General features: G+C 27.4%; 1 protein-coding gene across 1 annotated transcript in view; it reads right to left on the reverse strand.

The window, feature by feature from the left end:
• LOC107455364 (syndecan) overlaps positions 1-27,196 on the reverse strand; it is a 235,511-nt gene that overhangs the window by 207,129 nt on the left and 1,186 nt on the right. The gene's annotated exons all lie outside the window — the stretch shown is intronic.

The raw sequence follows: 27,196 nt of genomic DNA on the forward strand, positions 1-27,196 counted from the left end.
AAAATTGCCGTATTTTATTAATATATATTTGAAATTTATTTCTTTTTCAAAAAATCATTGTTTTTCTTAATTTTTTTAAATTTATTTTCAAAAAAATTTTTTTAAGGGGGCCCTTAATCATTGGGGGCCCTTAGGTCATGGCCTAGTGGGTAATCCGGCCCTGTAATAAGCTTATTTTTAGCAGTTGTTACAGTTGGATATAGTGGCGCAGTTCTGAGATATTTCTATACGTAATCAATATCTTACACCTAGTTTTAGCAGAAAAAACGAAGAAAAGAAACAAGATACAGGCAATTTTGGCGACTGATACTGGAACACGCTTCGTAAATTATCAGAGAAAACAGGCTAAAGAAGCGAAGAAACAGCCAATTAAATAGATCGAGGTAACGTGAACAAAAAAACAACTCAGAAGCTAATTAAATAGAAACCTGCAAGAAGCTAGCAAATTGTTACCCATTTCACAAGTAACTTTTAATATCAAACGAAAGGGCAGCACAGGCGTAATAATAGCCCTGGCATTCAATTCTATCGCTCTTCTATTCTATCCAATTGATTTCCTGGTTTCACGTGATCATTAAAGTTCCAGGGGCTTATTTCCAGCGGACCAGGGCGGAAATCCTCAACTTGCCTCCCACTTCCTTCCGGTATTAGTTGTACTGCCCAGTGTTGATTACGCCTTCCAGAAAGTACAGGCTATTCTATGTAAGAAGATTGGATTGCAGAACTAGAAACACAGACTATTGCGATATACATTGCAGGAAGAAATGCGGAAGTAAATATTGATATCGGAAGTCATTAGGAACTTGTCATAAGGAACAATTGGTTTAACTATTAATTTCAATAATAAAAATAATTTGGAAGTAAATCCGGCTGTTTTTCGATTGATAAATTTTGAAACTTTTACAGAACATTACATTGGTTTGTTTTACCATTTTATCATTAAAATTTATTGAGACTAATAAAAAATGAATTTTTTAAATAAATCGGATGTTTTTTTAATTAGTATGGTTTGACACCTTTTTTTTTCCAGATAGTTCCGTTTTTGTTAATAAAATTTAGTTTAGAATAAATGAAATGCGTTAAGGAAAAAGATATTTTTACACTAAAAATAAATCTTTTACCTGAAATCAACTGCATTATAAAGACTGCATTTTTCTCTTGTTTTAATCTAAGAATTCTTGACAGAAATTCTACATTTTATTGAAATCAATATGGTAGGTAGAGGGCAATCGTAATTTATAAATGTTTTTTTATGTAAGCGTGGTCTCTTAACCAGCGATTATTCCTTGGGATATGTTGAAATTATTTTCTTTAAGTTTCATAAAAAAAAAAATTTAAAAAAATGCTTAAATAAAATAAAGAATGCGTAAACTTAATAATTTGACAATTAAGATTTTCAAATGGATAAAAGATTAATTAAAAATCATTGAAGTACGTAGACGTTTTTGTAACGATGTACAATATTTAGAATATCAGAAATATTCATTCTACTATAGAATAATAATATTTAATAATTTTAAAATTCCTTTTTTTTTTTTAATTAAAAAAATACAAAATTTAGATTTAAGAAAATGTAATATGTCAAGACAATCGACACAACAGAAACATTGTTCAATAAAGAAAACTTTAATCTTTTCAGTAGTATGGAAATAGCTTATAAACGTTTTTCAACAATAAATAAAAACGGGGCCGTAGTGGGTCAGAGCTGACCCACGTCCGAATCCAAACAATGACTGGTCGATATGAATTCTGCACCCAGCTCGCATCAACCACAGTGTTGCTATAAAATATCCCCAGAGGTAAACGGATTATGGATTAAAATTCCCTTGCTGCCCGACTAACCGTGGGAGGTTTTCCTCTCCATGGGGCGCAAATGCGAATTAGTTTCATAAAAAAGCTCTTTACAAAAGGTAGTTAGTCCCAATGCTTGATTCAAGAGTTCCCTTGTCATCTGGGTTGGGCTCAAAATTACAACGCTGCAGAGGTGAACTTAGGTGTTGAAAACTCAGAATTGAGTCTGTTGTTCAGCGCCGGTCATAAAATAAAATAACGGTTAACAATTAAGAAGAATTGTTATCTGATTAAGACTTATTGTTATCTGACTTATCTGATTAAGAATCTGATAAAAAACATTTTGCATTAATTCATACTATTTTTTTCAGTGATACCGTTTTTTTTTTAAAAATAAAATATGTTACAATTCACTTATAATATCCGTTAGAGTTGAAAATGGTTTTTTTTTTTTTTTTTTTTTTTTTTTTTTTTTTTTTTTTTTTTTTTTTTNTTTTATTTATTTATTGCAACTTTATTTTCATTTTTTTTTTTTTTAATAAATTTAAATTCTTTAAATTCAAATTTATTTTCAATTTCTAGACCTTTTGGGATACTTAAGTTAAAATACCCTGACTGATCAAATTTTTCGACTTATCATTTTTCCATGTTCTATAGCCTAGTTTTAGGAGGGGGGGGACTAGTTTTATGATAAATTGAGAGAAAGTCGCAGATTTACAAAGGGAGAAGTAACAGAAATAAATCAAATAAAAGGAATAATTTATTTCCCAGAAGGTTGAGCGCAGACTATCATTTTAAAAGCACTTCTTTTAAATAAAGAAATTATAAAAGGAATTTAAATTCCAATTACGTAGCTGTAGCTATACCAACGGCATAAAAATAGTCTCAAAAAATTACTCAATAAATTAGAAAACGAACTTCTCGAGTAGAATTACAGAGTCAAAAAGAAAAAGAAATTAATTAGAATTTTAAAGAATATTGCAAACAATTGAGCTACGTAGTATTTTAATTTTTCTAAAAAATAAATTACTCAATGCGTTCTGAAAAAGATGATTAAAAACGACGAATTTTTTTTTTTTTTTTTAAATAAACAAAGGGCCTATTTTTAAACACAAAGAGCTCTTTATTAAAATTTTAGTTTCTCAAAACTCTTTTCAAGGAATTTATTAATTGCTGAGTTCAAAATAAACATTGTTTCATTTTCATTGCTAGATACAGACAAATTTATTAGATTTAACACTCAGTATACTGAGAAAACTTTTTAAACAGCTTTAATTCAACTGAAATCCAATTTATTTCTTAAATAATACAAAAGAATTATAGGATGAAAAAAAATTATTTTGAGGGTATATTATCGAGATTGTTTTAATATAGAGCATGTAATATAGAGTAAATATAGAGCATGCAATAAATGAATATCTATATATATTTATAAGCTTACATTATTCTACCCGTTTTAAAATAAATTTCAAAAATATAATAGCTCAAAACGAGTAAGATCGAGTATTTAGCACATCTGTTATGAAAACATTAGAAAACAGCAGACTTTATAACTTTTCCAGTTTTTAAATAACTTATTTAAAAATTAATAATTAAAATAATTAATTTAAATTAATGAGTTTAAATTATTTATTTAAAAATTTAAAAACATGTATATTATTTATGAAAAAATTGTACACGTTGCAAATATATAATATTTTTTAAGAAATAAAACTACACTAGAGAAAGTGGGCTCATTAACTCCACGCTCCCGTTAAAATGGAGGGGTGTAACTTCGCCCTTTATTTCTCGTGCCCTTGATATTTCCGGGCTGGAGTGTTCAAAAGAAACGCACCAAAAAGATAAAAATACATTTCTTACGCCCAGAATCATGTATATTTACAGGGGTCTGTTTAGAAGAAATTTGGGTCCGTTAACGGACCCTTCACAAAATATCTTTTCATAAAAACGGACCCTTCACAAAATATTTTTACTTAAAAACGGACCCTTCACAAAATGATTTTTCTTTTAATCGGACCCTTCACAAATTTGTTTATCTTCATTATTATTTTGTTAATCGAATAAACCCTTCCCAGGGCAGAAAACAAGAAAGATGGATGTAAACGAATTAAGTTTTGTCTTCGGCAGACGATTCTTCCATTATTCGTTCGAAATGAATATTCTGCGTTCAGCAGTATAGGCTAAATACCAAATATTTGTATGTTGCATCTCTAATTTAGAAGGAGCAATTGCTGTTTATTTTTTAAAATTTAATTTTTTTAATTACAATTTTACAGTGTTGAGCATAATCTTGTATGTCTATACAATTTAAAAACTCCTTGAAAAAAATTTCTTTTTGCAATAACGGACCCTATTTGCACAAATTCATAAAAGCGGACCCTGGTTGAAAGAATGAGCAATTTTATCACAATTTCACGAAAAACGGACCTTTCACAAAATGTCTGGACAGACCCCTGATTTATCAATCTATGCACCAAATGGAAGTACTAGATTATTTGTAGTGGATTTAGAGATAGTAAATTTTAAACTTGCTGTAAGCACTCAAATATTTGAGCTAAAAATTAACACAAAATTATAAATAAAAACAAATACAGAACATACACACAATATTAGATAATTTTTTTGAATTAAAAAAAAAAGTAAGCATTTCAATGAAAGTTTTCTTCAAAATTATTATATCATTACGGGGTCAATAATGTCAGTGGAAGCTCTTTCATCAAGAAAACAGTCATAGTTTGAGTTCCTTAAATTTTATTTTAAATTAAAGCAATTTGAATTATTTAATAATTAAACATTGGTTAGAAAAAAAACGATCAAATTTTCAGATTCCAGAGAGAATTTCCAAAAAGTTAGGACAGAAAATACAAAATTTCAAGAGATGCTGTAATTGTCCATAGACTAGGATTCAAAACAGTCAAATATTTGACAAATTAAAAAAAATTATTAAATTCAAATTCGTGAGATTTTTCGAGTGTAAATACAAATTCTTAAAATCACAATAATCACATATTTCTTTGAATCCAAGCAAAGTGTATGAATAAGTTTTAAAAAATCAAAAAAATAAGATCGCTAACGCTTTTGGTTTTTAGAAAACTGTCGCTTTTCCTCTTATTTTCGTTTTGCGCCATTTTTATAAATGACATAAACGCTGGCTAGAGACGAATAAAACTTAAACTACCAGTTAGGAAATAATGTTGCCACAGTTATAAAAACAGCACTTCATTAAATACAAAGCGTAAATTCACGCGACGGCAGAACGTATTTAACTATTGGAAAAACAAACACGTCATTGGAATTAAATCTTCAGAGTTGCTTTTATATGACGTAATATTGCTAAACCTGTGGGGGAAACTTGTATCGCTTGTTTAAGTTGACCATCTAAAGTGCAACAGTAAGCAAGTCAACTTGAAGTGATCAGATTAAAAATTCTTTGGAAATTGAAATGGAGAAATAAATACATATAAATAAAATTAACAAGAAAAAATTAGAAATTGCATAGTTTTCTGTTTTATATTTTCTTCAGAGTCCGAGGGAGTTAAAGCACTTTTAAAATAATTTAGTCTCATTTTAATCGAATGCTCTCCTTTAAATTTAAAAATACGTAGCGTAGAGCACAGAAATTGTTTAATTATTAGGGACTTCAAAATATTATCAGAATCAACTTTTTGCAAACGGTCCGGATTTTGTGAAAAATTTCAAAAACAGTGTTCTGTAGATACTATTTGCGATTAGAGTTTTCAGTTCTCGCAAAAAAGTGAAGAAAAAAATCTACATCATAATTTGGTGATGTGTGAAAACTAAATAAAATAACTATTCAAAAAACTAAATAATTTAATGAGTTTCAATTTTTAAAATGATTTAGACGCGTCATTGACTCCGTTCTGCAAAGAAATAAATAAATAAAAATTCTGTTTTTACTTTCTCCGATTAGTTATTTTGTTTAGAGTCTGTTTATACGATAAATTTCGTTAAAGGTTCATAAACCTTTCTCCTAAAATGACCTCTAATTTTTAAAAGTAATTTTTTCAATTAATTATAATGAATTCATTATGAGTTGCACTTAGAAAGTCATCTAGTTAAAAAACAATATTAAAAATTACTTTTCAATAAATAGTGAATATACCAACTGAAATCGTTCTGCTTTAGACTAAAGATTATACATGCAAAACATAAAAAATATTTAAAAAAATATTCTTTGCAACATGGCCTCTCAGACTATTATTATATATAAATAAATGTATAATAATAAATTATAAAAAACCTGCAAAAATTAAATTTTTTTAATTAAATAGGTTTCATCACTTCCAACAAAGGATGCATCTTCAAATTTTGTTTAAAGCAATTTTAACTAACATTTCAATATGACATTTCAATACGAATTTCAACTAACATTTCAATATGAATAAAAAAATTCACATTTAAATGGAGAATACTTAAATATTAATAGAATTTCATAAAAAGTACAGAATTAGCGAGTGAGCAATTTTCATTAATATTAAATGTAGGTTTAATTCACCTAATGAGTTTAGTTTTTATTGAGCTAAATAAAATTATGCAGCACAAGTTTCCATTAAATTTTCAAATTAGATTAAAGGTGACATAAGGAAACTTTAAAAAATTTTAAAAAACGATGTAACTTTTTTTTTTCTTAATTTGCAAAAAAATGACTAATTATCCTCTCAGACTAAACTTCATTGTATGATTGCAAAAAAAAAAAGGAACAAAAGTTAAACAAATAAGATCAGGGACAAAAAAGAAAAAATATATATCAAAAGCTTTCAAGGCGAAAGAAATTTTTTAGTTACCAGGTGAGGATAGTGGACCAAGATTAATTGCTTTCAAGAGACAAAACGAATCATTAGACTAATTTATGTGTTAAGACCATCAAAATTTGGCACATAAAGATATTAAAACTGATTAAATTATAAATTAGTGCTTTCCCTCGCGCTATCTAAGATGCATATTTAAAAAATTTTCTTTGTCTTTTGAATGAACATATCTTTTAAGCAAATTTAAACAAATATTTCCAAACCGTTTAATAGATATTTTGACGAAAAGTCAACCTTAAACACCTTTATTAATTCCATTAAAAAAAAATAATANAAAAAAAACTATGTATCGGTCATGAGAATTCAACAAATATTTTTTTTTAAATTTTATATCGAATTTTATTGGAATTGATATGCATTACTGTATTTAGAGAGTAATAAATAATCGGATAATATAAAACTAAATACTTCAGGCAATTAAGTGAAATATTACGAATTGAAACTACATTTAAAATATGTTATCTGTTTAAAGTAGTTTTCAAAATGAAATATAGATGGCAGCACAAAAATCACGTGATTAGTAAATGCTTATTTTTTGTTTTAGGTATTATGTAGTTAGTTCTCTGTGTTTTGTCTCAATAAAGTTGTGTTATTAAAACCGGCATGGTAATTTTAAAGTGATTATTTCTCCGAGAAGAATACCTTTTACAAAGTATCTGTCAAAAGAAAAGTTTTTTACCTGTCAATGCCAGGGGCTAGTTTTCTTAATCAGAAATAAAAATTTACGTCATAGAAATGTTTAAGCTGACGTTACTTAACTTACCTGCACACTGAAAATGTATCAATGATCAGTCAAATAGTAGTAGCAACCATTAAAATAAGTTTTATTTCAAAACAAAAATAGCGTAAACAATTGATTGTTATTAACAGCCACAATATTACGGCAGTTGATTAAATGATAATAGTCATGTGATGTAGTTCAACCTCTGATAAATAAATAAAAACAGCGCACAAATGATAATAAATAAAAGCAGCGGATTTTTCAAAAAGGATAGCAATTTATAATTTAAAAAACGTAAAAAATAATTACAATAACTTATAANTAATATAAAACTAAATACTTTAGGCAATTAAGTGAAATATTACGAATTGAAACTACTTTTAAAATATGTTTCTGTTTAAAGTAGTTTTCAAAATGAAATACAGATGGCAGCACAAAAATCACGTGATTAGTAAATGTTTATTTTTGTTTTATGTATTATGTAGTTACTTCTCTATGAGTTTTGTCTCAATAAAGTTGTGCTATTAAAAACGGCATGGTAATATTAAAGTGATTATATCCCTGAGAAGTATCTGTCAGACCTTTTACTAAGTATCTGTCAAAAGAAAAGTTATTTTTACCTGTTAATGCCAGGGGCTTACAGCTAGTTTTCTAAGGGGGCTAGTTTTCTTAATCAGAAATAAAAATTTACGTCATAGAAAAGTTTAAGCTGACGTTACTTAACTTACCTGCACACTGAAAATGTATCAATGATCAGTCAGATAGTAGTAGCAACCATTAAAATAAGTTTTATTTCAAAACAAAAATAGCGTAAACAATTGATTGTTATTAACAGCCACAATATTACGGCAGTTGATTAAATGATAATAGTCATGTGATGTAGTTCAACCTCTGATAAATAAAAACAAAGCACGATCGAAGATAATAAATAAAAGCAGCGGATCTTTCAAAAAGGATAGCAATTTATAATTTAAAAAACGTAAAAAATAATTTCAATAACTTATATAATAGTCAAACAAAAATGAACAAATCTAAAAGACACATAAATCAACAAACAACTGTTCCCAGACCAATTTACACGAATCGCTCAAACTAAATACATAAAAAAATAAACTTAAACGAAATGCATGCATTCTCAATTGAAATACAATCGAAAATTCTGAGTCAGACAAAAAAAAGTAATCTCAAGAGATTGAGCAAACACTAACTATCTCAGACGAGTTGTAAGTGGAAAAAAGTGTCAAATCAAAAAGCAACCAGACGATAATTTCCCAAAGGATCAGTATCACGCATACATAGTATATGATAAAATTGGAATAAAAAAAAAATGGCAACTCTGATTGCAGCAGACGACAAATAAAGAAAGCAAAAGATTTTAAATGACGCATGGCTTGGAAGACAAACCGCCATCTTAACTCTCTAGTACTTCATTTGATACATCCGCGTTTCTTAACTTTCTTTCATTTAAAAAAGGCAGTGAAAGGGGTTCAAGGTGAAGACATGTCAACGTTTTCCGCTAAATGTTTACAATTCTGAAAATTAAAGCGAATATAGACAAGGAAGATATAAATTCATTTTTTTTTAAAATGGGATATGTATCGGAATTAATAACAGGGGGGGGGACAAAAACAGTTCTCTTGAGAAATAAAAATATGGAATGTTGCAGCCCGAAATTAAACGTTCTTATGACAAAAAATTAAAGAAAAAAATAAGGTTGGTATTGATCAGAGCATAGTGGTTTTGTGGTTTGCTGTAAATGAGGTTAAACCGCTAAAGACGAAAAATTGCCAATAAGGGGAAAGCCAGTTCTAAGTTCTAAGTTCAAAAATGTACAGTTAAAGATTTAATAAACAGTTTTTATTTATTCTTCCTACACCAAAAGGTGGAAAAAAGTATTGAACTTTTAAAAACAAGTAAGATAATGTTTTAAACAAGGAGCCCCTGCTCTGTAGTTGTATTTCAATGGGCAACATAGTTTATTACCGGCCTACACAGTTTATTTTGTATACAATAATCAGTTGAAAATTGAATCTAATTTTTTATTTTTTTTATTTCATGGAACATTTTTCTACACACCTCCGTAATTTCTATTTTTTAAGTCTTATTTTGAGCAGCCAAGTAAAACGTAACCTTAAGTTGAAAACCCAAAACAGCGGCGGTTTTTACGATATTTCACTAAAGAGAGAAAGAAATTGACCCACAAATTTTTTTTAATTGTTTAAAACATAGAAAATAAAATGTAAATAAAATATTAAAATCATACAATAGAATTTTCGGATCAGATTTCATTGGACACCTGGGAGCGACGTCACGCACGTGGGTCGAGCCTGATTGGCTGACCCACGCTTGATGCCATTTGCAAGTATCCAATTGAGCCTAAGTATAAGCTAGTCAATTTTTAATAAGCAAATTTTTTAAAAGCTTCAACTGACTATTGCTAAACTTCCCAATAGGAGCCGTGGTGGCTCAGAGTATTGAGCTTTCGTCTCCCAATGAGATGACCCAAGTTCGAATCCCAGCGATGGCTGGTTAGTCGAATTCCGCACCCGTAACGCACCGACCACAGTGCTGACGTAAAAATATCCTCAGTGATAGACGGATCATGGGTTGGAGTCCCCCTGCCAGGCTAACCGTGGGAGGATGTATCGCAGCAAAATAGTTCCATCAAAAAGTACTCCACCAAAGAAAATTTCTTTCAATGCTTGATCCAGAAGTTCCCTCGTCTTCTGAATTTTGTTCAAAATTACAAGGCTACAGAGTAGGACGTAGGTAGTCCTAAACCCAAATTTGGGTCGGCTGTTTAAATAGATTATAAAATATAAACTTCCTGATCGGTCAGATAAGTGTTAGCAATGATACAAAAGCAAAATTTGTTTATCAAATTAATTATCCAATCGGATTGGGCAATGACAAAAGCGCCAAAGTCTATCTAAGCAGTTCGAATCTGCTAATAATTGATAATGTTCAAATTTATTGATATCTAATCAAATTAATTATTCAATCGGATTGGGCAATGACAAAAGCGCCCAAGTCTATGTAAGCAGTTCGAATTTGTTAAGAATTGATCATGTTCAAATTTATAATAATGGATATCTTATGAAAATCTTTATTAACTTAAAAACGTAATAAAGATAAAAAGAAAAATCAATTGTTTGACACATTGAGAATGCCTTCTTAAGTTCCGCTTCCACTGGCTAAAGATAATAACTTCTCAGAATAATTGTAACAGTGATTTAAATATAAAAACACTTTAAACAGCGAGATATTTTAAAAGTAACAAAAACACACGAATTTCAGGACTAACTTCGCTTTCACTTTTTTAAACGAGGACCATCAAGCGTATGCTCTGACTAAGCGATAAAAAATTCAGCGATAGTGTCAAATGATGTAACGCAGAACAGAAAATTTGTTTAGAATATTAGGTTAGTGACGTTAGACTGACGAACTTCTCACACGTAAATCTGACACTAAACAAATTTTTCCGTCGGCAATGCAAGCAGGGAATTTTCATTCAAAACTTTTTAAGTACTATTTGTTAAGCAAGTGGGCTGCGCCCCTTGCTCGCTAACGCTCGCCAACCCCCGAAAATTGCTGAGCAATCTTACATGGTTTGCTTCGCAAACCAAGCTCGCTACTAACTTAGCTACATTGCAAATACACAAAATTCTAAGAATTCAAAACAATCATTCAAATCCATATAACAACTTTTTTTTAAAAAAAAATTACATCTTTTTAGTAAATACTAAGTCATTAAAATAAATTTGAATTCAAATAAATGACATGTAATTCGTTAAACCTATTAGAAATGTGCTATAGTATAAAATCTTAAAGCGTAACAGCACGACTGAGACTCATTTTTCAATAAAACAAATTCTTGATATAAATCAAAAATCGTCAAATAAATTCGTAATATATAAATTCGTGAAAAAAAGCGCTTTTGACAATATACTAAAATAGAGATCTATCGACAAAGACTACTCACTTCTGCTTAGCTTAATGTTATCTCACTTTCAGTTTTTAAAAGCGCTTTACGTTGAGTCACCTCAGCTAGATTTGGCATGTGACATTTTTAGCGGCAATCATTGGTCGATTTTCCAGCGTTGCCATTCGAGGAGTTGTAATGAGACTTTTTTTTTTGTCGCCGTATATATATATATAGATGTTCGTGATAAAGAGGTTCATGCTTATGACGACTGACTCGCTTGATGTTTAAGTTTTCGTTTCCTTGTTGCCAACGAGGGGGAGGGGGGGGGGAATTTTATCGTCTTGAAACAATTTACATGCATTCAAAATTTTTTATATCATAAGATAGATTGTTGTAAAATAAGTCGAGCGCAGAATAAAAAAACAAAAGCACAAGAGCAATAATCGGATATATCTTCAAACTCATCAAGTAGTGAAATCAAACTAAATTATTTTAGAAAAAGCAAGCCTAACAAAAAAATAAAAAAAAAAGAAAGAAAGAAAAGATAATGATCACTAGAGCAACGGTTCCTAATTTTTTACGGCTACGAAACCCTAAACGATCGAGTGTTTAGCGGAACTTCAAATAAATAAATTTTATTAGCGAATTATGGGGTTCGAAACTTTTAAACATGGAGAAAAGTTATCAATGAAACAAGATTCATTTCTCTAGAATTTGGTTATTCTAGGGCAATCTTTTTCTTAAAATTTTGCCATTTTTTTTACTGGCACTTTACCTAAAAAATTTCATAAAAATAACCAAATTATCAAAGAAATTATGGTTTATTGTTTTGATATAAACAGGGGTCTGTCCAGACATTTTGTGAAAGGTCCGTTTTTCGTGAAATTGTGAAAAAATTACTCACATTCTTTTAACCAGGGTCCGCTTTTATGAATTTGTGCAAATAGGGTCCGTTATTGCGAAAAAAAAAAACTTTTTCAAGGAGTTTTTAAATTGTAAAGACATACAAGATGATGCTCAACACTGTAAAATTATAATAAAAAAATTAAATTTTAAAAAATAAACAATAATTGCTGCTTCTAAATTAGAGATGCAACATACAAATATTTGGTATTTAGCCTATATTGCTGAACGCAGAATATTAATTTCGGACGAATAAAGGAAGAATCGTCTGCCGAAGACAAAACTTAATTCGTTTACATCCATCTTTCTAGTTCTCTGCCCTGGAAAGGGTTTATTCGATTAACAAAATAATAATGAAGATAAACAAATTTGTGAAGGATCCGATTAAAAGAAAAATCATTTTGTGAAGGGTCCGTTTTAAAGTTAAAATATTTTGTGAAGGGTCCGTTTTTATGAAAAGATATTTTGTGAAGGGTCAGTTAACGGACCCAAATTTCTTCTAAACAGACCCCTGATAAATATAATTACAAGTTTCAAGAGTTATTAATGATTTAAAAAAATTTAAATCTCGGAACCTTGTGGACCCTTCGGCGGAACCCCAGGGTTCCGCATACACCATTTGGGGAACCGCTGAACTAGAGCACCTACCTCACTGTTGTCTGACGAAAAAACATGGCAACGCCAGTAATAGTTTTATTATTACTTGGAATAAAAGACTACAACGGAAATTTAAAAGAGAAAACTAATAAAATATTTTGGCACAAAAACTTTTTTATAGAGCAAGAACAAGTTAAGGATTCACAAATGACAAAGGTGGAGAATTTTTTTTTTTTAGAATTTATTAAGTTCAAATAATCATTTGATGAATTGCTCCCTCAAACGCCTAGTATAATTTAGAGCGAAAAGTAAATCCAATAGTTACTTAAAGGAAATACAAAAGGTTACGTCAGTAAAAATGTCAATAAAAACAGAAATTTAAAAAAAAAAAAAAAAACAGTCAACTATTCAAGCTCATATGAAAAACATACTTAAGAAAAAAAAAAAAAGAATTTTTACTAAAATTGAATACCGCTAGAGATAAGAGAATTACTATTATATTCGCTTGTTCTAAACTTATTGCTTTACTATAACATAAATAACTTCAAAAAATTCTATAATGCAAACTTCAAATAATATATAAATTCTTATCTTGCTCTTATCATAATCGGGAAGGAAAATTTACTTTTGAACCCTGATATTAAATTTTTTTTAACCCATTTGAAAAAAACATCATATTGTCAAATATTGTGGGCGCTTCCAAACATATATTTATAAAAATCATAAAATTTGCCTATTTAATAGAAAAATTTTAATATTTTGAAAATTTTCAGAGATTTCATGTATTATTTTCCAATTAGAACAAACTAATATTATACATGTTTTTAATAGTACTGAATTATTTAAAAATATTTTTTAAATCCTAAAACATTTGTTATTTTTAAGATTTGTATTGTTTATAAACCTCATAATTTTCATTATAGAAATTTTTTATAAGATTGCTTTTTAAAATGTGATAGAAAAAAAAAGTCAACTATTTTATTTGATTTTTAAACCGTTGTTGGATTTTTGGATTTACGACTACAAATTCTCAACTTCGTAGCCTTGTAATTTTGAACCCAATCCAGAAGACAAGGGAACTCTATGATTAAGTATTGGGAGAAATTTGCCTTCATGGAGGGCTTTTGATGGAACTAACCCACATTTGTTTTACACGGAGAGGAAAACAGCTAACGATTCGTAAACTTACAGCCACTGACCGTTGTACAACCACGAACAATTTTTTGGTAGAACTAGTTAAGTGTATAAGATGCAAAGCAAACGATATTTAACAAAGCAAACCACTTAATATTCATATTATAGTATTGTTTTTCTATGAAGCGTCACTGATTCTTATGGTAATTAAACTATAATGAAAACATTTAATTTCATCAATATTGTCTGCAGTTCAGCGATCTTCTATTTTTTCGTACTAAGAAACGTAATTCGATAATGAAATGTTACCTCAGATTTCAGAAACATCTGTTTTTAATCAAAACGACAAAATTTGACGTATACAATGTGCTCACAAAGGAAAATAAAAAATAAAGGTCATATTTAAATGATTGGTTAAATTACCTGTTTTATAGAATGCTATTTATAGTTAGATATTTGAAACTTAGATTTTTATTTTATGAAAATGTCAATAATGAATACTCCTGCTTTTTGTGGAACATAAAAAATTTTTTCTCCCTAATTTCATATAAAATGATTAGGGCTTTATCGAACTAATTTTCTCATGCGGTGCGTAAAGCTTAGAGTGTTTAAAAATAATTATTTAGAGGTTACATTTTTGATAAGTTCCATGACTAAATTTGATTTTTATTTGGAAAAACAACTCTGTGATTGAACTTTTGATTTTCATTTAGCTAAATTATTTTTTACTTAATGTTTCTTTTAAAAGAAATCAAGGAGGGCTTTGTGTTGATAGCTATATACTTGGATATGCATACAATTTGTATAATTAATTTGTTAATAAAAATGCAATTAACATTAGTAATCACACTCACATTAATAATAAGTAGTGATGTAACGAATAGTGATGGGGCCGAATAGCCGAATATTCGGCCAAATTTTAGGCCGAATAGAATATTTGCTTTTTAAAAATTTCTCTTTTGATTGTAATTAAAGTAATTTTCAAATTTTAAATTAAAAATGAAATAAATATTAACAAAATTGCTTTTTTAATCTTTGTATATTTGAAAATTTTTTTAACAACTTGATTTATTTTTTGTAATATCTTGATGCCAATAACAAGGCAATATGGCTTTTATAAATATAAATAATTAATAATAGTATATTTTAGTTATAGTTATACTTGTAATTTATATGCTATTTTATTTAAGATAAGAACTCATTACATAGTACTGTTACTACTGTTAAATGTATTCTTAACTTTCTTTTTTGTCAGAAAAATTATTAAAACTCAGAAAATTAAGAACTTTTTAAAAAGTTTCACATTTGAAATTTTAATTTCATAATTAAATAATTTTCAAATTTTAAATTAAAAATGAATTAAATATTAACAAATTTGCTTTTTAAACTTTCTATATTTTAAAAAAAATTTAACAACTTGATGCATTTTTTGTAATATTTTAAATATCTTGATGCATAGCTGCCAACACGGATAGGAAAAAATCCAGTAGATTTTACGAAATATAAATTTCAGGATAATTGTTGCAATGTATTAAATTTAAATTTCTTACACACACCGAATTTTAGGGACTTTTATAGTCATCATAAAAGTAAAACTGCAATATTTTCCAGTTTCCACATTAAACATACTTGAAATCTTATGTACTATGTTTACTCATAATTTCGAATATTAATAGGCATTTAATTCATCAAGGACAGAAAAGAGATTTTTTTAATTAATTTAAAAAGAGAGTAATAAAATGTAATGAACATTCTTGAAGAAAAAAAAAAGCTTTGAACTACTCTTTATAAATGAAGTTTGCATATTAAATATTTATTTAAATATTTAAGCGAGCTATAATCTGAACAAAAATTCCATTTCAATAAGGATTTTTTTTTAGGAAATTTACTCAATTTTAGGGAATTTTCTGAAATGTACAAAAACCAGGAGAATTTTAATTAAACCAGTAGACCAGGAGAAACTAGCCTAATCCAGTAGTTTACTGGAAAATCCAGTAGAGTTGGCAGCTATGTTGATGCCAACAATAAGGCTTTCACAAATCTAAATAATTAATAATAGCATATACAGTAGAGCGCCGATTATCCGAACTGCTCGGGACCGAACGTGGTTCGGATAATGAAAAGTTCGGATAANCGTAAATAGCTCAACCGCAATGACGATTCTTTTCACATATCTGCCTATCTCCAGCCATACTCAAAATTTTTATAAAACTCAGTTACATTATTTGAAGTACTTGAACATAAGAGCTTTATTTCGGGACGTCAACTTTCTATTTTTTATTTATTGGTAATTTTCAAAGTAAGCAAAAACACAAGCTCACTAGCTAATCAAAATGTTAAACAAAAATAGTTTAGAATAATAAATTCACATAAACATGAATACATATCCCTTTATAACTTTTCACGTTTAAATAAGCTAATTTATAAATCTAAACAAGTTTTTAGGAATTTTTTTCTTGTTTTTATTTTTAATTTTGAACATAAGTCAATTAAACCACCAGGAAAATTCATTTTTTAGTGATTTCGAGAATAATTTGCAGTCACTACATTTAAAACATGCAGTTGCAACTAACTACAATTTAATTAAAATAGTTATAGTTATCTACAAAAAAAAAAAACAATTTTCCTTATAACTGATTAAAACAAATAAAAAAATAGGAAATCCAGTCTTTTCACGACACAAAAAAATCATTTTTATTAAAAAAAAGTTTTTCTGATAATAAATTTTATTGTAACAATTTATGCTTTATTTAAAATTGTATTAAAAATACTTTTTATTCATAGATAATTTTATAATATATATATAGTTATATCATTTTTAATAATTTTATTGTGTAAGTATTTAACAGAATTTTGAATTCTGGCAAAAATGTGATTCTGATGAAACACACTATTTCGAAGAAAAAAAATTTCCCTGCATATTTTTTAGAAGAGAAAGAAATTAAAGGAAATCAAGTTGCGCTTGTGTTTTTCTAAATGTGCTACCCACGAGTAAACCCTCTAAAAACTTAAAACTATTTTTTCTCCAATGTGGTGTTATGTTATAGTTCAATTTTAAGGAAATAAATAGAAAATTACAAAAAAAAGTGTACAAGAAATGTTCAGAATATTAATAAGCAACATTGTTTATTTCTCTTATAAAGGCTGAAGAGAAAAAAATTTAAAACTAATATTCTTAGTATAATTTAATAAACTGTCCTTTTCACTAGGAATTTATCCCATTCCCTTTAAAAAACCAATTAATGAAAAAATTGGGAATTTTCTTTTTTACTTCCAGAAATTTACAAGCAAGCATTCAATTTATTTGTAAAATTCAAAAAGAGTTGTAACAGGCAACCAATTACTGCTTCAAAATTGCAAGAAAATATAAAAATTACCCTCTAAAAAGCAATAAAAATTTGCTTTTCTTAGAAATTTCAAGTTTCATTCAAAAGATAAAGAATCTAGGGTGACCCGGGGTAATTCACGATCACTCTGTTTCTGGGGTAAATAATGATCACCTAGTGTGGGCCTACTGTTGAGATTAAAAAAATGAGATAATATTGAATAATCATTTAAAAAAAATACTATGATTACGCAAATATTTTTACACTCTACTTTTGTCTCAAGACTTTTACAGGTACAAAATAGTAAAAATGGTGGAAAAATACAGTTTGAATTTTATTCAAATTGGTATAGTAATTGTTTTTTAGTCCTATTTTATTAAAATACAAATGAGCAAATCATAATGAATTGCAAAAATTTAAACCATTAATGTTATTTTCTCATAATTTATGCTTTACGATTTTTATTTCTTACTTTTCATTTAAATTAGTTACATAGTTAGTGCCTAAATAAGCCATTTTGGTACACAAATTTCCTTTTGCAACAAATATTATCACAAAAATCAGGGTGAAAAACATTTCATCTGATATTCGTAGTTAGACTGCATTATCTAAAACAAGACATTTAACAAGAAATTAAACAATCTGAGAAAAATAAACTGCAATATAAAAATTATACACATTTTCCATAGATTGACTTATGCTTGCTGTAATATCAACTCATGCAGAAAAATATTTATTCTATTTTAATGAGGGAGCAGGTATTACAACAGTCACAAAAAATAAAAAAAGTATGCATTTTGTTCTTTAGTTAACCCAAAGTGTGATCAAAAAATATATTTTATTTGTAATTAATGTTAAATATTTTCAAGAAAATTCAAATTTAAAAAATAATTCTAAATTTTTTTTTTAACAAGATGAGTACTTTCCTTCAAAATACAAGATACACAAAATATAGATTAAAAATTTAATAAATTAATTTCTTACTGCAACAAAGCTATCACAAAATCTTCAAATTACTTCAGTGTCCTGATCATAATTCATTTCAGCATCTAATTCTTCATCATCTTCTTCATTACTCTCACTTTCATCATCATCATTATCATCATCCTCTTCTTCATCATCANGAACTCATCTCATATAGCCTCAAACTTCCAGCAAATATTAAAATTCTATTTTGAATAGTTTTTTCACAAAATAAATGTTTGCGTTTTTTGATCAGGAATTACCCCAGGTCACCCTACTTTGATATCTGAAACCACTTTTACAGATTATAAATGAAGTTATTTATATGTAGTACACATAGGTTTAATCTACTCATCATTTATCACGACAATAATTATTTTTTCCTAGCAATAATTTTTAAAGAAAAAATTTATCCTTGAAAAAAATTTTATTTTTAGGTTACTACATGCATCAACTTTTCTTTTTAGTAGTACTCAACCATTAATATACCTATTCATTTTGGTATTGAATTTCCATTAGGGGACCTTCGCACCAACTAGAATCTTTAAGGCTTCGAAAGGGTTATTGTAAATGCAAAAAATTTAATATAAATCTATATAATTAAATAAAGCTTGCATAGATGTGGCTACGAATCATATCCTGCAAATTAGTCTCTTTCAGGGTTTTCTGGTTATTTTTTTAGTGTCACTACCTAGTTGTGGTCAAAACATGGCAGTTTTTTGGTATTTGATACACAAACCAACCCATTCTGATTTTGTAAAAAATAATGCAGGATGATTCCTGTATTGTGGTCTGCGGCAGAATAAACGCCAAATATTGGCAACTTCCCGAGAGAGAAACTAAAAACAAAATCACAGAAAAGGACCAACACTAAGGGTATAATTTGTACCACCTTCAAACAAGTCTCCAGATTTTTTTTTTTTTACTTTCTCTTTTGTAAAAATTTGCACACTTAAAATCCACAAGGTGCCTTGGTGGCGTTAACTGTCGTGACAAATCTTGATACAGAAATATCTCCAAAAATTTTATATTTCATTTGGTGCTTTATGCAATAAATACAAAAAAGTTTTAAAAAACTTAATGCATAAAGTGATTGTAAAATTTCATATATCTTTAAAAAAAATATCGCCAAATATTGCACTGACTAATACTACATTAAAAAAAAAAAATTTGAATAACGAAAAATCACTATAAAATAAGATTGCAAATTATGAATATACAAATTTTAAATAAAAGATACTTTTATGCAAACAAAAATGAATCTAATTAAACTAGCTCATTGTAATGATTGATTCAATATTCTCATTTAAAATTTACTAATCGCAGCAAAGCAAGGACTATCACAACAATATGAGTTTTCATACCAAATTAAGAAATTTGAGCAATAACTCAATTGAAAAGTTATTCAAAGCACTTGCTTATCGCTATTTTTCTGTTTATTTACACATAAGAAACCTTGGCGTCAATCAATAAACAGTTCTAAATGATTGTCAAAAATATCCAATTATATTTAAATCAATACTTCATTATATTGTCAAATATCAACAATTATATTTTAGTATAATTGTCAATTTAGTGAAATTTAAACTATGAATAAAATAATTCAAGTAGGTATTAGGATTCAATTATACTAAAGTTATTTACTGCAATGATAAATACAAATCTTTCTTATTAAATTTTCAAAGTTAATACCCTGGTGTCAAATGGCTCATAAAAATACCACTAAAATATTTAAGAGTTAATTAGCAACTAAAAATTTTAAGAAAATTTATTTATGTAACAATACTCACCAGAAATTAAATTATTTCAAAGTTTAAAATGGAATAAAAAGATTAAAATAAACAAATAAAAACTAAATCCATCATTTCCTAACTGTCAGAAATCATCCTAAAATATTGTGCGCTAATTTAGGCATAGCATATACACAGAAAAGCTTTTGCGTCAATCATAACATGATTCAAAATGACTGTCGAAAATCATTGTAAAATATAAGAAATTATAATTATTAACCTGAATTTAGAAATGTTACAAATAATTTATGTAATAACATTCAATTGCATTAAATTTTATTACTGTAAATGGTTTAAACCACTATTTTTTAAAGTAAAAGCTTTGGAATCAATCTAAACAGTTCACTCTCAAAAAAGTCCTTCTAAAAGAATAATCAGAATTAATTTGAAAGGAACTTTACAAAAATTAATTTATACAACAACAGCATTATATTGATATGAAGAAGTTTAATGCAAAAATTTGAAATAAACAAAAAAAAAAAAAAATTGGANGAAAGTTCATTCTCACACTCCCAACTCTTACCACCTATGAATACAAAAATCATTATTTCTCACTGAAGTACCTTACCAGGGGTGATTGTGAGCCCAAGTCAAAATTCCGGAAAATTTCTTGAGTAAAAAAGAAAAAAAAAGTTTAAATCGAAAAATTAGGAAAAAAATTAAGGTTTTTTTCTTTTTCTCAATATTTCTTAGTTTACTTAAAATTTTACGCATACCTATGATGACCTGGAGAAGTAATTGAAATTTACAAATATGTGTTTCCTGAGTTTATGATTATAATAACTATTTATTGATAAAAAGTGAATATTAATCTTGAATATGAATCTTGGATATGTATTATAAAGTATCTCTGGCTTTTCCTAACAAACAAATAAAATAAACTGTGTTTATAAGTTCCACCTTTGAAAATTTGATTTCCGAAAACTTTTGTGATCAATGATTTTTTGAAACATCTGAACCTTCGATCTCCGGAAACTTCCGGATCACGGTTAGTGAAAAATCCGGAAAACCTGATTTTTTCCGGAGCACAATCAGCCCTGCTATTTAATAGAAAAATTTTAAAATTTTGAAAATTTTCAAATTCATGTATTATTTTCCAATTAGAACAAACTAATACTGCATACATGTTTTTAATAGCACTGAATTATTTAAAAATATTTATAAAATCCTAAAACATTTGTTATTTTTAAGATTTGTATTGTTTATAAACCTCATAATTTTCATAACTTTACTTTTACATTACAGAAGCTTTTATAAGATTGCTTTTTAAAATGTGATTAAAAAAAAAAAAAAAACAGCCAGCTATTTGCTTTAATTTTAAAACCGTTGTTGAACAGCCGACCCAATTTTTGGGTTTACGACTACTAACGCTCAACTCCGTAACCTTGTAATTTTGAACCCAATCCAGAAGACAAGGGAACTCTTGGATGAAGTATTGGGAGAAATTTGACTTCGTAGACTTGTATTTTTGATGGAACTAACCCACATTTGCGTTACATGGAGAGGAAAACAGTTGACGATTCGAAAACTTACAGCCACTGACCGTTGTCCAACCACAATTTTTTGGTAGAACTAGTTATGCGCAAAAGATGCAAAGCAAGCGATATTTAACAAAGCAAACCACTTAATATTCTTATTATAGTTTTGTTTTTCTATGAAGTGTCGCTGATTTTTATGGTAATTAAATTACTCAAATGAAAACATTTAATTTCATCAATATCGTCTGCAGTTCAGCGATCTTTTATTTTTTCGTACTTAGAAACGTGATTCGATAATGAAATGTTACCTTACCTCACATTTCAGAAACATCTGTTTTTACTCAAAATCACAAAATTTGACGTATACAATGTGCTCACATAGGAAAATAAAAATAAAGGTCATATTTAATTGATTGGTTAAATTACTTGTCTTATAGAATGCTATTGATAGTTAGATATTTTAAACTTCAATTTTTATTTCATGAAAATGTCAACATACTCCTGCTTTTTTTCTTATTCTTTTTTTGTGGAACATTAATTTTTTTTCCTTCCCTATTTCATATCAAATGATAAGGGCTTTATAGAACGAATTTTCTCATGCAGTGCGTAAAGCTTAGAGTATTTAAAAATAATTATTTTGTGGTTACATTTTTGATAAGTTCCACGACTAAATTTGATTTTTATTTGGAAAAACAATTCCGTGATTGAACTTTTGATTTTGATTTAGCTAAATTATTTTGTACTTAATGTTTCTTTTAAAAGAAATCAAGGAGGGCTTTGTGTTGATAACTATATCCTTTCATATGCATATAATTTGTATAATTAACTTGTTAATAAAAATGCAATTAACATTAATAATTACACTAACATTTATAATAATACAATTAACCGTGACTCTTAATTCAACTTCTGGAATCGATATTTTATCTATATTTTTTTTTCTATGGGCAAACACCAAATTTGGCCAATTCGTAAAAAGCTCAACCGCAATGACGATTCTTTTCACATATCTTCCTATCTCCAGCCATACTCAAAATGTTTATAAAACACAGTTACATTATTTGAAGTACTTGAACACAAGAGCTTTTTTTCCGGACATCAACTTTCTATTTTTTATTTATTTATAATTTTCAAAGTAAGCAGAAACACAAGCTCACAAGCTAATCAAAATGTTAAAAAATAATTTAGAATAATAAATTCACATAAACATGAATACATATTCCTTTATCACTTTTCACGTTTAAATAAACTAATTTATAAATCTAAATAAGTTTTTAGGATTTTTTTTCTTGTTTTTACTTTTAATTTGGAACACAAGTCAATTGAACCACCAGGAAAATTCATTTTTCAGTGATTTCGAGAATAATTTGTAGTCACTACATTTAAAACACGCAGTTGCAACTAACTACAATTTAATTAAAATAGTTATAGTTATCTACAAAAAAAAAACAATTTTCCTCAGAACTGATTAAAACAAATAAGAATGAGGAAATCCAGTCTTTTCACGACACAAAAAAATCATTTTTATTAATAAATATGCTTTGTAAAGTTTTTCTGATATTAAATTTCATTGTAACAATTTATGCTTTATTTAAAATTGTATTAAAAATAATTTTTATTCATAGATAATTTTATAATACATATATATAGTTAAATCGTTTTTAATAATTTTATTGTGTAAGTATTTAACAGAATTTTGAATACTGTAATTGAGGCGAGAAAAAATTAAAGGAAATCAAGTTGGGTTTGTTTTTTTCTAAATATGTTTTCTTTTTGTACCCACGAGTAAACCCCCTAAAAACTTTTTTTCTCTAATGTGGTGTTATGTTATAGTTCAATTTATAGGAAATAAATAGAAAATAATAACTATAGCTATCACTGTTACACAAGCTAAACAAAAGCAATAATTCAAAGAGAATTTACATATTTAAAATAAATTCTTCATGTTACTCTATCGAATTCTTCCTATGTGGAATTAGATTCTTTACAAGTCGAAAATATTTAAACTTTCTCTTTTTGATAAACATTTTAAAAAGCTCAAAAGTATTCGTATCCAAAACTAGTTTTTTTTTTTTTTAATGCCTTTTAAACAAAAAATTAAAAGGCAATGTTGGACAAACAAGAAAAATAATATCCACTTTCAATTAAAAGTATTGAGAGACATTTAAAAATTATTACCATCAGCAACCGTCGACACACTATATCTTCTTAAGATCAGGTCCAGTACTTTGAGATCTAGATGCCTAAGATACAGTCCAGATCTCCATCCAGTACTTTATAAACATTTGGTATAATTTTATAAATTAATTTTCTTTTTTCTTTTGTATGCATTTACAATGTCATAATCTTGATAAACAAAAGTTTGTTTACCCTTGTCAAAATTTTGAATTACAATGAAAAATTAAAAGGAAGGTAACTAATTCGATTCCAGCAACCTTTTAGACAAATGTATTGGTAATTAAGGTGGAATGGATTTTGTATCACGACCAAAATTTGCAGAAATACACATTTAAAATATCCAAAAACAGCTAGATTAAAATTTATTATTATTAATGCAATATTAAATTAATTTAAAAATAATTAAGTTTAATTAATTTAAACTGTTTTTTTTTAGAATTTTTATTCAAATTTATGACTTCTTTCCTCTAAGTTACATATTTCTAAGTAAAATTGGCACTTTTAGTAAAAATGGTATTTACTACCATTTCTCTTGAGCATAAGTTTGCATAACTTTGATGGTTTAACAAAGTTTTTACAGAAAAACTTGAATGTGGAAATTAGGTTCAGAAAAAAAGAAAAAAGCGTATAAAGTTACAAAAAAAAAACGTATACAAGAAATGTTCAGAATATTAATAAGCAACATTGTTTATTTCTCTTATAAAGGCTGAAGAGAAAAACATTTAAAACTAAAATTCTTAGTATAATTTAATAAACTGTCCTTTTCACTAGGAAATTATCCCATTCCCTTTAAAAAATCAATTAATGAAAAAAGAGGGAATTCTCTTTTTTACTTTCAGAAATTTACAAGCAATCATTCAATTTATTTGTAAAATTCAAAAAGAGTTGTAACAGGCAACCAATTACTGTTTCAAAATTGCAAGAAAATATAAAAATTACCCTCTAAAAAACAATAAAAATTTACTTTTCTTCAAATTTCAAGTTTCATTCAAAAGATAAAGAATCTACTTTGATATCTGAAACCACTTTTACAGATTATAAATGAAGTTATTGATATGTAGTACACATAGGTTTAATTAACTCATCATTTATCATGACAACAATTATTTTTTCCCAGCAATAATTTTTAAAGAAAAAATTAATCTTTGAAAAAAAATTATATTATTAGGTTACTACATGCATCAACTTTTCTTTTTAGTAGTACTCAACCATTAATATACCTATTCATTTTGGTATTGAATTTCTATTAGGGGACCTTCGCACCAACTAGAATCTTTAAGGCTTTCAAAAGGTTATTGTAATTGCAAAAAAATTTAATATGCATCTATATAATTAAATAAAGCTTGCCTATATGTGGCTACGAATCATATCCTTCAAATTCGTCTCTTTCAGGGTTTTCATTTTTTTTTTTTTAGTGCCACTACCTGGACCTAGTTGTCGTCAAAACATGGCAGTTTTTTGGTATTGAATTTCCGGAAGGGGACCTTCGCAGCAACTAGAATCTTTAAGGCTTCGAAAGGGTTATTGTAAATGCAAAAAATTTAATATAAATCTATATATTTAAATAAAGCTTGCGTAGATGTGGCTACAAATCATATCCTGTAAATTAGTCTCTTTCAGGGTTTTCTGTTTTTTTTTTAGTGCCACTACCTAGTTGTGGTCAAAACATGGCAGTTTTTTGGTATTTGAGACACAAACCAACCCATTCTGATTTTGTAAAAAATAATGCAGGATGATTCATGTATTGTGGTCTAAGGCAGAATAAACGCCAAATATTGGCAACTTCCCGCGAGAGAAACTAAAAACAAAAAAAATCACAGAAAAGGACCAACTCTAAGGGTATAATTTGTACCACCTTCAAACAAGTCTCCAGATTTTTTATTTTACTTTCTCTTTTGTAAAAATTTGTACATTTAAAATCCACTAGGTGCCTTGGTGGCTTTAACTGACGCGACAAATTTTGATACAGAAATATCTCCAAAAATTTTATATTTCATTTGGTGCTTCATGCAATAAATACAAAAAAGTTTTAAAAAACTGAATGCATAAAGTGATTTCAAAATTTTATATATGTTTAAAAATTATAACGCCAAAAATCACAGACTCTACTATTACATAAAAAATATAAAGAATAACGAAAAATCACTATAAAATAAAATTGCAAATTATGCAAATAATTTTAAATAAAAGATACTTTTATGTAAACAATAATGAATCTAATTAAACTAGCTCATTGTAATGATTGATTCAATATTCTAATTTAAAATTTAAAAATTGCATCAAAGCAAGGACTATCACAACAATATGAGTGTTCATAGTTAATTAAGAAAGGTTATGAATAAAATAAATTTGAGCAATAACTCAATTGAAAAGTTACTCAAAGCACATGAACAGTTCCAAAACTATGAATAAAAAGTTAATAACCTGGTGTCAAATGGCTCATAAAAATACCACTAGAATATTTAAGAGTGAATTAGCAAACTAAACATTTAAAGAAAATTGATTTATGTAACAATATTCACCAGAAATTAAATTATTTTAAAGTTGAAATTGAAATAAACAGATTAAAATAAACAAAAAGAAAAACTTTAAATCCATCAATTCCTAACTGTCAGAAATCATCCTAAAATATTGCCCGCCAATTTGAGCATACCATACACACAGAAAAAGCTTATGCGTCAATCAAATTATGATTCAAAATTACTGTCGAAAATCATCGTAAAATATAAGAAATTATAATTATTAGCCTGAATTTAGAAATTTCACAAATAATTTAAGTAATAACATTCAATTGCATTAAATTTTATTACTGTAAATGGTTTAAACCACTATTTTTTAAAGTAAAAGCTTTGGAATCAATCTAAACAGTTCACTCTCAAAAAAGTCCTTCTAAAAGAATAATCAGAATTAATTTGAAAGGAACTTTACAAAAATTTATACATACAACAACAGCATTCAATTGATATGAAGTAGTTTAATGCAAAAATTTGAAATAAACAAAAAAAAAAAATTGGAGTTAATACATTAGTCCTGTCAAAAATCACCCAAATATACTCTTGTCTGTGGTGAATTTAGAAATTATATGAGTAAAATAATTTATACGGAAGTATTCAACTGTACTTTAATTACCTACTAACTGGAATACTTTAATCTTGTTTATTTTAATATACAAATGAAAGATTTTGGCATCAGAACAGTCTTAAATAGCTTTAAAAAAATCACCCAAAAATATATTCTGAGTGAATTTGAAACAAGAAATCTTACAAAAATTGATTTTTGAAACGATTATAGTCAGCTGCATTTAAGTTTATCGTAAAATTTTCAAATTTCTTTTTGATTATTGTAAAAATTAATAAACAAAATTTTTTTTACATTAACACAATCAACACAGAGCCCTAACTGTCAAAAACAATGGTAAAAGATAATCATCTGTAGTGATTATAGACTAAAATAAAATAATAGTCAGCTACATTTAAGTTTAAAGCAAAAGTTTCAAAAATTTTTAAATTAATTAATAAATTAATAATCGTAAAAATTAATAAACAAAAAAAAATTGACATT

This window comes from Parasteatoda tepidariorum, chromosome 9 (genome assembly GCF_043381705.1).
Source record: "Parasteatoda tepidariorum isolate YZ-2023 chromosome 9, CAS_Ptep_4.0, whole genome shotgun sequence".
Lineage (NCBI taxonomy): Eukaryota > Metazoa > Arthropoda > Arachnida > Araneae > Theridiidae > Parasteatoda > Parasteatoda tepidariorum.